We start from the raw sequence: 11481 nt of genomic DNA, 5'->3' as shown, positions 1-11481 counted from the left end.
ATAATATATAATATATAATATATGATATATAATATATAGTATATAACATATAATATATAATATATAATATATAATATATAATATATGATATAATATATAATATATAATATATAATATATAATATATAATATATAATATATAAGATATAATATATAATATATAATAAAATATATAATATATAATATATAATATATAATATATAATATATAATATATAACATATAACATATAACATATAATATATAACATATAATGTATAATATATAATACATTATATATTATATATCATATATATCATGTATATGATATATCATATACCATATACCATATAATATATAATATATGATATATTATATATAATATATCATGCACAATGTACAATGTACAATGCAGAATGTATAATGTATAATATATAATAAATGACATATAGCTCATAATGTATAGCATACATAATATATATCATGATAGTCACTTATCATTGCCCTCTATCAGAATAAGGACCTTTATCATATGGTTACCCATATCGGTTGCCAAGGTCCTTGTTCCACATAGTAACTCTTGGAGACGATGACAGAGGTATAAATACTTGCAACGAAGTCCACAACAGCAGTCGTGGTGCGGTCTTCAGACAGACACCATGGCACGATCACTCTTTCTCCTCACGACCCTTTGCTTTGCCTTAATTGCTCATGTTTGTAAGTTCTTTTGGCTATCCTGAAGATTTTTTTTCTATTTTCTCAATAACAGTATAGATTTTGCTTATAAACCACACACTTCGAATGCAAGTTGTGCCGATATTTTCAGTCATGTATTCGAAAAGGTTGGCGCAGTTTAATCTTGTGACTAGAATGTACAGAAACACAATTGTTCCTTTTCAATTCACACAGATTCCTACGACGGAGTGCGGTGCTCCACAGAGTGCCCGGTAACTGGAAGCCCCAAGCTCAGCTACGCCCCTGGACACACCTATGTTTACCAACAGCATGGGGAGTCCAACCTTCATTTCGAGAATGTGGAGAACGCAAACACCCGAGTCGAATGGAACTCCAAGGTGGAACTGTCGATGCTCACGCCCTGCGACGTGGCCATCACCATCAAGGAGTTCCAGATGAACGGAAAGGACGCGAGCGTCGTTCCAGAGATGGGCAAGGTGTCTGAGCGTCCCCTCATGATGGCCATCATGGACGGGCGAGTGCAGCACGTGTGCGTCGACCCCGAGGACGACACGTGGTCCGTCAATGCCAAGATGGGTGTGGCCTCCTACCTCCAGAACACTCTTCCCTCCTTCTCTGAGGTCAACAAAGAAACCACCATCACAGAGGTAAGGCTCACTACAGCTCTACTCTCTATTTTCTTTTTATTCAACGACATCGGTAATTGCTCCTCTCGCAGATCTAATATGTTGGTAGCTCTGACCGATCTCATTCCTCTTTCCTCAGAGAGACATCCAGGGTAAGTGCCCCACCAGCTACACCCTGACTCCCGTCTCTGAAACTGATGTGCAAGTGGTCAAGGAGAAGGACAACAAGAGGTGCGAGGACCGTTTCTACCGTCCGTCTGAAACGATGAACATCCTACCTTTGCTCAACATGCCTCTTCCTCTCGAGGAGTCCAGCTCGACTTGTCAGCAAAACATCCAGAGTGGTCTCTACACTTCCATCGAGTGTACTGACACCAACATCCTCAAACCCATGTACGGCGTCTACAAACACATCAAGGCTGTACAAAAGGCCACCCTTCAGTTCGAGTCCCAGGTAGAGATGGACCCTGCCCTCCTCACCTTCTCGTCCGACCACTTGGTCAAGAAAGAGCTCAAGTTCGACTTCACCACTCCCAAGAAGAGGGACACTGTTGTGCCCAGACTCGACGCGATCCTCACAGACATTTGCGCCAAGGTCGAAAACACTGTCGAGCCCGAGACAGCCGCCCTTGTCTACCATGGAATGAATCTGCTCCGCCACGCTCCCGATTCTCACGTCAAGGCTATCCTCGACAATATTCGTGCTGGCGCCTACTGCCCCAACTGGCACAAGATCGAACAGATGTACCTCGACGCCATCGCCTTCCTCGGTGAGTCTGGAGCTGTTCCCGTCATGATGGAAGAGATTTCGCAAGGAGTGGCCTCCCCAGGAAGAACTGCCCTCTATGCCACAGCCCTGCACGTGATGGCCCGTCCCAATGCCCTCGCCATCAAGTCACTCGCCCCTCTAGTCACGATGGACCATCCCCCCAAGACCGTCCTTTTGGCAGCTGCTTCCATGGTCAGTACCTACATCCGCCAACACCCTAGGTACAGAGAGGAAGGGATCGTCGATGAGATCATCATGCTGGCCACCAGTAAGCTTGCCGAGACATGCCACGGAGCCACACCTGAGGAGCGCGAGCACGCCAAACTCCTCCTCAAGGGTCTTGGCAATGTTGGCTACTTCCCTGAAGCTGTAGCTGCCACAGTCAAGCAGTGCTACCATGACATCAACGTGGAAACTTCCGTTCGCGTGGCGGCCGCCCAAGCCTTTAGGAAAGTGCCCTGCAACTTGTGGGTGAGTTCCAGTACAATAGCTTCTTTACACCATATCCGTTTTTGTTTTCAATCTGAACACAAAGTAGGAGCATGCGTACTCACTTTTCCATTTCTTTTATTCCAGAATCCACATGAGATGTTAAACCATTACTATGACATGAAGGAAGAGACCGAAATCCGAGCAACCGCTTACCTGAATGGGGCTAGATGTGTCGAAGATATGGCGGAAGTAAAGCGCATCATTGACTTTGCAAGGGAGGAGACAAATATCCAGAGTAAGTACAACGTGCGCGTTATAGCGTTCTATAATAATTTCTTTATTCAATAACCCCTCCTCTCCTTCTATGCATATAGGAAGTAAATAAGATGAGAAGTATATGCCAAGAGGCTTGTGCGTGCCGCTGGAGCCTTCACTTTGGCCAACGTGCTTGTTTACCAGGCCATCACGTCTCTCTATTTGTTGTGCTATTCTACCTTTGCACAAGGACCCATAGTTCCCCCTTATCATGGAGAGCTGCCTTGATTTAGCCCAAATCAATGGAGGATAGTTGATTTCATCCTTCCAAAGCAGCATCTTACCCTCACTCTATCCCTTTTTAATGTTTTTTTCTATGTTTTTCTGTATATTTTTTACAATGATCACAAAATGAACACCCCTAATTTGATCAACAAATTCAATACTTGACTGAAAACCCCAGATATCAACCTACAAGTGAAATCCCTCTCAAAACACACAAGCATTGCACTAGTACACCTACGCTCAGTTAATCACTCGGCACTAAAACAGTACCAGTGTAGAATTTGTCTGGCAATAGACGCCAAGTGCCCTAGGTACCATCATCACACAGAAAACTCAACATATCATCTTACACTTTTTTTAGATTTTCTCCAGATAACTCCACAAAATGTTTTCACTAAGTGAGGCATGGGAGGAACCTGCGACGAAATTCGGTTTCCAAGGGGCATTGGGTTTTCTGCATAAGAGAACTGGGCTAATGAATTGATTAATACAGTCTTCTCCATCATTTTTGTTTCATCTCCCTGTGCATTGATCCACTCCCAGAATGTGGTCAATCCCCACAAACTCATTATCATTATGTATAAAGTCGAACCCGTGAATACCGTGGTTTGCCCCCTTTTTGATTGCTTCCTGGGTATGGATGGACATATACTTTATGAATTTCCCTATGTACGTGTGTGCACATGTATATAATTATATATGCATGTACGTGTTCATGTATGTATGTACGATTATGTACGTATTTATATTGATAGAATATGTGAGTGTGTATAAGCGTGCGTATGGTTTTATTTGTGCCATATCCTTATTCATTCTGTATAAAATTACAGACCTATTCTATATTTCGTTTCAGTACGCAGCTTGGTACTTACTCATCTGACTAACCTTCAGGAGACTGATTCACCACACAAGGAGCACCTCCGTTACCTCCTCTCCAACATTGTTCTTCCTGCCGACTACAGTGAAGACATCAGAAAGTTCTCCAGAAATACAGAAATCTCCCATTTCTTCCGCACTATCGGTTTGGGAGCTGAAGTCGATTCCAATCTCATCTATTCCCGCAGGTCTACTCTTCCACGATCTGTCAACTTCAACGTAACTGCTGATATCTTTGGAAACATGATGAACTTGGCTGAAGTAGGCTTGAGGCTAGATGGCTTCAACTCACTTCTGGAAGAAGTCTTTGGTCCTAGAGGATATCTGATGTCTACTCCTTGGAACAAGGTGATCATGGACATCGCCGCCTTTGGTCAAGATAAGGGATCCAAGGTTGTCGAGCATTTGGCCAGCTCACTTAGAGCCAAGAGAAATGTAGAATTCCAGGTTGCCGAAGACTTCGTTGACTCCAAAGTGCGTTCTCGTAACCACCAGGAAAAACAACCTATGATTGATCTAGCTCTTCGTCTTTTCGGGCAGGAGATCTCTTTCGCTTCTCTCACATCTGACCTTAAGAATATCGACGTGGACCAAATCATCGGTGATTTCTTCGCTTACATGGACCACAACATGGAATCTATGTCCAAATACCTCATAAATACTGCCAGGACTCTTCCCATCTGCTTGGAATACACAATTCCCACTATGCAAGGAATACCACTTCATGCTGATCTATGTGGTGCTGTAGTTCTTGGTCTTGATGTGGATTCCGACGTGGACATCAGACAAATCTTATCCGGTGAGAACCCACACGCTTCCTTGAAAACTGATGCCTAGCCTATCTGTTGAACTGGCCGGTTTCGTTGGTTTTAAGTCTGTACTCAAGCATGGCGTTAAGGTTAAGAACAATCTTCACATTTCAAACGGTGGAAAGCTTGACATTGATTTAACTGGTGGATTGAATATCAAATGGAGTATACCAGAAAAATGGGATCTTATTTCATTCAAAAGCGAAACTTATATGGTCAACGAAGAGATTGAAATACTGAACGAAAAACCCAGAACACAAAATCATCCCTGAAGGCATTGTCGACGCTCGTTTGGTAGAGGAGAAGGACGAGTGCACCGACTTCTTTGATAGCCACCTGGGTCTTCGCTTCTGTTATAAACTCAACTTGCCCAACATCATCAGCAGCACCTCTGTACCATTTGGTCACCCAATTGAGATCAGCCTGACTGCAGAAAAAACCGAGGCTTCCATGGAAGGCTATAGACTGGCAGCCTTATTGACCAATGAACCCGACAACAAAGTCATCGACTTCACCATTGACACTCCTGGATCCAGTGCTCCTCGCGGTGCATCTGCCAAGATCTCCTACGACAGGAAAGAAAACACCCAAGCTCTCTTCACATCCATCAGCTCCTCTTTCTTGGAGTATGCTTCTCAGACTACTCTTACCACCGATGCTGACAAGAAGGCTCTGGAAATGTTCTGGAAGTATAAGATCATGCATGCATCCGGCGACTACACCTATGCTTTCAAAACAGATACGATGCTGAAAACAGAAGATCATCACAGGAAGTTTTGACTTCAACATTTACTTCAGCCCAAGCTGGGAATTCCCTGCCGAGTCTCAAATGTTCGAGGCCTCTGTCCTTTCTGAGATGCATGAGGGTAACACCGGCATTGATGTAGTAGTTAGATCTCATAACGCACTGAGGAACTTCATTTTCGTATTGGACGTTGAAGGTATATATTAAGTTTTATAATCGAAGAAAATTTCTGTTTTATAGGTGTAGTAAAATGACAAAGCTTTTTTGGGGTAAGCTTAAAACAAGTGGTTCATTTTACAGCCGGCTTTGATTTCCATTCCACGCCTCGCATTTACTTCCCACTTATCGACAAGCTGCGTAAGTGGAACGTCAATGTCGAAATTATCGATTGGAAACTCCATCAACATATCGCACCTACAGCAGAGGCCGAAGACAGTGCAGAATGGTCTGCTAAATTCAGCTTGATGAAGGGAGACCATGTTTACTTTGACATCGAGTCCCTCGCTAAGAAGAACGGCATCTTCCCCGCCAACTTGGACATTGATGTGGAAACAACAGGTAAGATTACCAAGCCTACGGACATCCATTTGAAATGGAATTGATATTTTAATTGATACACACTGTGGCAATTTATCTTGTAACATCTGTCCTCAGCCATCGTGGGAGACATTGACCTGAAGTCCCTTAACAAGCTACATTATGACGGCATGCTATTGGAAACCTCTTGGGAACTTGAAAACAGGAAGACTGAGGAAAAGATCGCCCATGCATTGCTGTCAATCACGCGAAAGGAGGAAGGGAAGTTATCTTTCGAAAATAAACTGGAGGTAAGCCCTCTTCATTGTCAAACTAATAGCTTCCCAATATATAATCTAGCCTTTTAAGATTTGTTGATGAGCGTATTAGCTACTTATATAATGTCAATCCTTTAGAATTCAGTGGATAAGCAAACATCCTTACTCATAGTACTAATAACTGTGCTTATACTCCTCTCCTTTCAGTTGCAGGCACCTAAGCTTATGGAGCGACTGGACATCGTGGTTCATATCGACGAGGTCGAAGAGTCCAAGTATGATGTCACAGGCACTGCTGTGTACAATGAGGAAATGACATACGAGGCTAAAGGTCCTGTCACACTGGAGCTTAAGAAGAAATGGCTCCAGGAGATGGATCTTGAGATCTTAGGATTCAGCGAAGGACCACATAGATTGACAACTGCTATAGAAACTTCGCCCAAAAAGAAAAGAGTCCTTCTTCAATTAAGTGACTCCACCGGTATTCTCCTCAACTCTATGTTCGACAGAACAATTCATCTCTGAAGAAGAGAGTGATATCAAGACCAGCTTTGCCTTCCTGCAAACTTACAGATACCAAGGCAGATTTCCATCTTTCCAAGGGAAGCACTCCACATCCAACTTTAACAGCCTTCTCTTCCCTCAAGAAGAGTACCAACGCAGGATTAAGGGCGTTTACGATCGAGATTTTACCACTAAAACTATCAAGGCTGAGGTCTTCTTCGACGCTGAAGGTGATACTTCAAAAATGATTGGCACTGAAAGTAACTACGATCTCGCAGAGGATGGACTCTTCTAATATGCAGTAAGTCAAAATAAATAAAGAAATATATCAATGAATAAGTATATAGATAAATCAATAACTAAATAAATAAATCAATCAAATAAAAGATAAATAAGAATATATACATCATACATTTTCTGTTATATGTTTCACATTTTTTTCATTTATCTTTTTATAGTGGTAACTTGGTTCTGATGGGAGAAGCTCATCAGTACAACCTGCAAGTTCAGCTAGCTTCACCTCTTCGTATGTTTGAGGGTCACAACGAAGTTAGTTTGATCTGGACCACACCTGACCAGAGAACTTTCACTTTCCAAACTTCCCTAAATAAGAATACCCTTGCTTATGAAAAGTCTTCTATGAATGGTCTAATCTATTTTAAGACTCCTGATGAAAATAACTACGAGTGGAAATGGGATTATGTTTTTGAAAACTTACCCGAACCTCTCAACTATAAATTAGATGCCATGGTGACTCTTAAATCTCCTCAAATTGAAGAAGTCGTTTCCCAGATCCATGCCTATCATAAACTGACTCCAGAGGCAAGGGAAGTGTCATTCAAGGTAAGAAGGATTTCGTGTCTCGTACTATCTGAGATGTGTGTTTATTTCTTCTTGTCTAAACAAAGGTTAACGATTTATTTCTGTATTTTATTTTTATTGTCAGACGGAGATCTCCCAGAACAAATTGACCGAGGCAATGTTGCTTGATATCTTCGGTAATCTCATGGAAAACTCTTACGAGGCTAAGATCGCCTTCAATCATGCAGACAAGCAAACAAGCATCGAGTCACACGGTACACGGACGTCTGACGAAGAGAGCTGGGTGAAATCTGGAACGATCACCATTGAGGCTGTCCTGCCCTTCGAAACCATCAGTACCTTCAAGGCCAGTTCTGCGAAGAATGATGACGGATCCATGCATCTTGAAATGACCAAGAACGACGAAACCTATTTCAATATCAGGGTTAATCACCCAGAACCTCTTTTGTGGAACGTGCGTGTCGAGACACCTTCTCGTACTTTGGAGGCTGTAAGTAGTTGTGGATTCGTTCAAAAAAGCCTTCAGTTGAGGTTTGGACCAAACAAGGATATAAAAGTGAAGACAAAATCGAGGTTTCCGGTTATAATATGATTAGCCAGGAGGTGAAAGGCACTCAGGGAACTCGTATTGAGAGGTAAAATCAGCTACCCTACCCTATCTAAGGACATCCCCATGATTTCAGCAGAGTATGGATTTCTCAACCACTAACTGTAGTTTGGCTTCTCTGGAACTAGATATTATTCCGAAGTCCCATTGAAGACATGGTGAGGTCCTGACACTTCAAAGGCATGAAGAAGCAGCAGAAGGAAGCTTACAGGAACGGACGTGACCATTGTCAACAAAGGTAAGCCTTTTTAGGCAAAGACAAACACGTAGATTTCTTTTGAAGTAAACCTTCATACATGTTGTCAATTTTTTCATGACAAAGTCAAACTCCAGGAATTGTTATATTCTTTCTATTCAAGAGCTATTTATGTCATATCTAATGATGTTTTTGTATTTCCAATTAAATCACGGCCTCTCCTTGTATGACCCAGAGGGTAATATTGGATACCGCTATGGGGACAAACATCAACAAAGGGCATCGGAATTGCACTACGTGATACGATCCTTCGGTTCGCTGAGAAAATGATTGCTCTCAATATAGCAAAGAACCATGCCAGAAGGGAAGCTGTTCTTTCGGCAAAGTGTGAGGACACCATCCATTGATATGGAAGGAAAATCTCCCAACATCTTGGCATGAGACGCTGAGCAGATCAAATTCACTTGCCCACGGTTTTTAATCTGAATATCCCACTGGAGTTTTACAGGCTCCAGGGAGTACGAAACTAAGAGTCACTTTGCTAGTCCTGCTCACGTGGAAGCCTGTAACCTTCAAGGTTGGCTGAAGAACAAAACAAGAAATATCATTTTGAACGCTGGCTGGAGAAGAGCCCTGGCAAGGTTTTGAACTTGACATTCGTGTTGAAAGGCCATGGCGAGAACCCACTGATGAGATTTGCCGATGTCGCTTGGAATTAGGGACGAGCTAACTTAACCGATTACTACTTGATTTGGAAGGTCACTATCATCATGAAGAAGTCCAAGGAAAAAAAATGGTTCGTTATTTGCAGTGAAATAGAAGTTCATTGTTTGAAAATCCACCAAAGAATCATTCCTTTTCATTTAATATGTCTATCTAATTACAGTAATGGAAATCCTGGAAATCATCAGATCGCACGTAAACCACTTTTCCTAGGATGGTGGGAATCCACCTACCAGCAGTTGCAAGCGGATGCGGCAATCCAGATTGCCGAACTGCCCGGTCATTGAGGCGGGACAAGGTCTTCCCGTTATTTCCTTAGCGCATTCGCACTTAATTACGAAGACCTTCGCACGGTACAGTCTGATCCCCGCACCTTGTTCACATCTTCCAAGTTGTTATAAGCGGAAGTTCAAACGCTTGTATCTATGTTTATGGAAGTTTTCCATTATCCTTGATGAATCTGTAGTCAACACCTTAAGCGAATATGGGGATTATCATGTCGAAAATCACAAGAGCTTACGAATCCGAAGATCATGGAAAAGTCTGATGGAAAAAAGGACGGGTAAGTTTAAGTTCCATTAGGTAATTCCCATCCGTTGCTACACCCTAGATAAGATAGTTGATATTAAGGAGTTTTCATTATAATCACTGGTATTTTCATTTCCACAGTCCTGCTTGGCTTGGAGGGGGGGAGAATTGTATACGAGATGAACCAATTCACTCCAGAGGAACTCGTGGCGTTGCCCTGTCAAGGAGACTCGCTTATGGGGAGAAAATTGAGGGAATACTACTTAGGCTGCATGAGACACATCCTCAGGAATATCAAGCAATTATCGATATCTGGACCACAATGGAACACAGTTTAAACCCAGTTGAGATGATTGGCATGCTTAAAGAAAAGCTTCCCTGAACAATGGGAAGCTCTAAGACTTACGTCACAAGGACACATCATTGAAGGGACGTCAGGGAAAAGGATGCCACTATCATATATTCGGCAAATCATGAGGTAGACCATTCATCCGTCAGACTGTCGACTGGTTCCTTCACAGCTTTGGATTTGTAAGTGCTGTTTTGCTCTGTATATTCTCTCACGAAAAAGATTAGACATGAAAGTGAAGTTTGCTTTGGATCATTTCTCTTTTGATTTTCTTTACAGGAAAATTATCCCTCAAGCAGAGGAGGTACTTTCATTTCCTGTACCAGCTTCTTGAAGACACCTTGCAAACTGAAACTACAATGCCAAGCAAGGAAAAACTTCATCTGGTGCTTCCTCTTAACCGCCACTGTGTATTCCGTAACAACTGTGCCTTACGGGAGTCGGCGTCTCTTCTGGACTTCCCGTATGGAGGAATTTTGTTAGGCATCATGCAAACCGTGATCCCTATATTCAGTACAAGAGGTCTTTAACGCCCTCCACATCTTCTCCTGCAATCTATTATGGAGATGGGAGTCTTTTACACCTTCGATGGGGAAAATGATCAAACTGCCTGTGACTCCATGTCAGTACTTCCTGGCTACTGATGGTTACGACCAAGTTTAACTGTCAGAGCATTACCAGATAATAAGTATGATTATTTGGAATCACTCTCGGTAAACAGGCTGCAAAAGATTGTCATCGACAGCGAGTATAAGGCTTATGTGGGAGACCAAGAGCAAACAGAAAGAGGAACAATCTATCTTCACATATGTTACCGTTTACCAACGCACCGCCTGAGGTCATCGTAAATGCCAGAAGCCTTTACCTGTCTGTGTCCAAAAACCTCACCAACCTTCCGACTCTACTGCCAGCGTTGAGCTTCTGGGTTCGCCTGGTAAGGTCTGATGGGCACCTGTGAACAACTTCCGAAGGCGACGACATGATGATGCCGAACGCGTGAACTTGCACCCGACGCCGCCACTTTCCTTAGTAGCTGGCAATTGGACTCGTGCTAATCACGTTAGGTTGTCGCAATCGACTCTGGGGGACACGAGTCGCGTTTATTTATTATATCAAATTTGTTTTCGCAAAAATATTTTCTTCAGGTAACATTTGGAAATACAAAATTGCTGTTCAAATAGTGCCTTTACGAGCAACCAGAAAAAAACGAACAAAAATAAAATGCATTGTTTATTCACTTAGCTCTTTTATAACCTAAAATGGACAGTTTCAAGGACCTAGGAGACGTATAGATATGTCTCGCATTCCGTACCAAAACTTACAAAAACATTCTCGAAAAAATTGTGATCTTATTTTCTTTTCTTCTAAATACGTAAAACTCGATGAAAAAATATCATATGCATAGAAGATTGTTGAGTGAGGAGAGGAGTTCAACAATTTATGAGCCTTTGCATCGGTTCCCACCGACTGTGATTTAGAGTCTAGGGC

General features: G+C 42.3%; 1 pseudogene; it reads left to right on the top strand.

Annotated features, from left to right (window-relative positions):
• Positions 1-636: 636 nt before the first annotated feature.
• The window catches only part of LOC143019378 (vitellogenin-like), a 31659-nt pseudogene continuing 20814 nt past the window's right edge, over positions 637-11481 (top strand).

The sequence above is a fragment of the Oratosquilla oratoria genome, chromosome 37, assembly GCF_046742065.1.
Source record: "Oratosquilla oratoria isolate Oo_2021 chromosome 37, ASM4674206v1, whole genome shotgun sequence".
Taxonomy (NCBI): domain Eukaryota; kingdom Metazoa; phylum Arthropoda; class Malacostraca; order Stomatopoda; family Squillidae; genus Oratosquilla; species Oratosquilla oratoria.
Note: the sequence above shows the minus strand (reverse complement) of the source record. Positions and strands in the feature narration are given on the sequence as shown.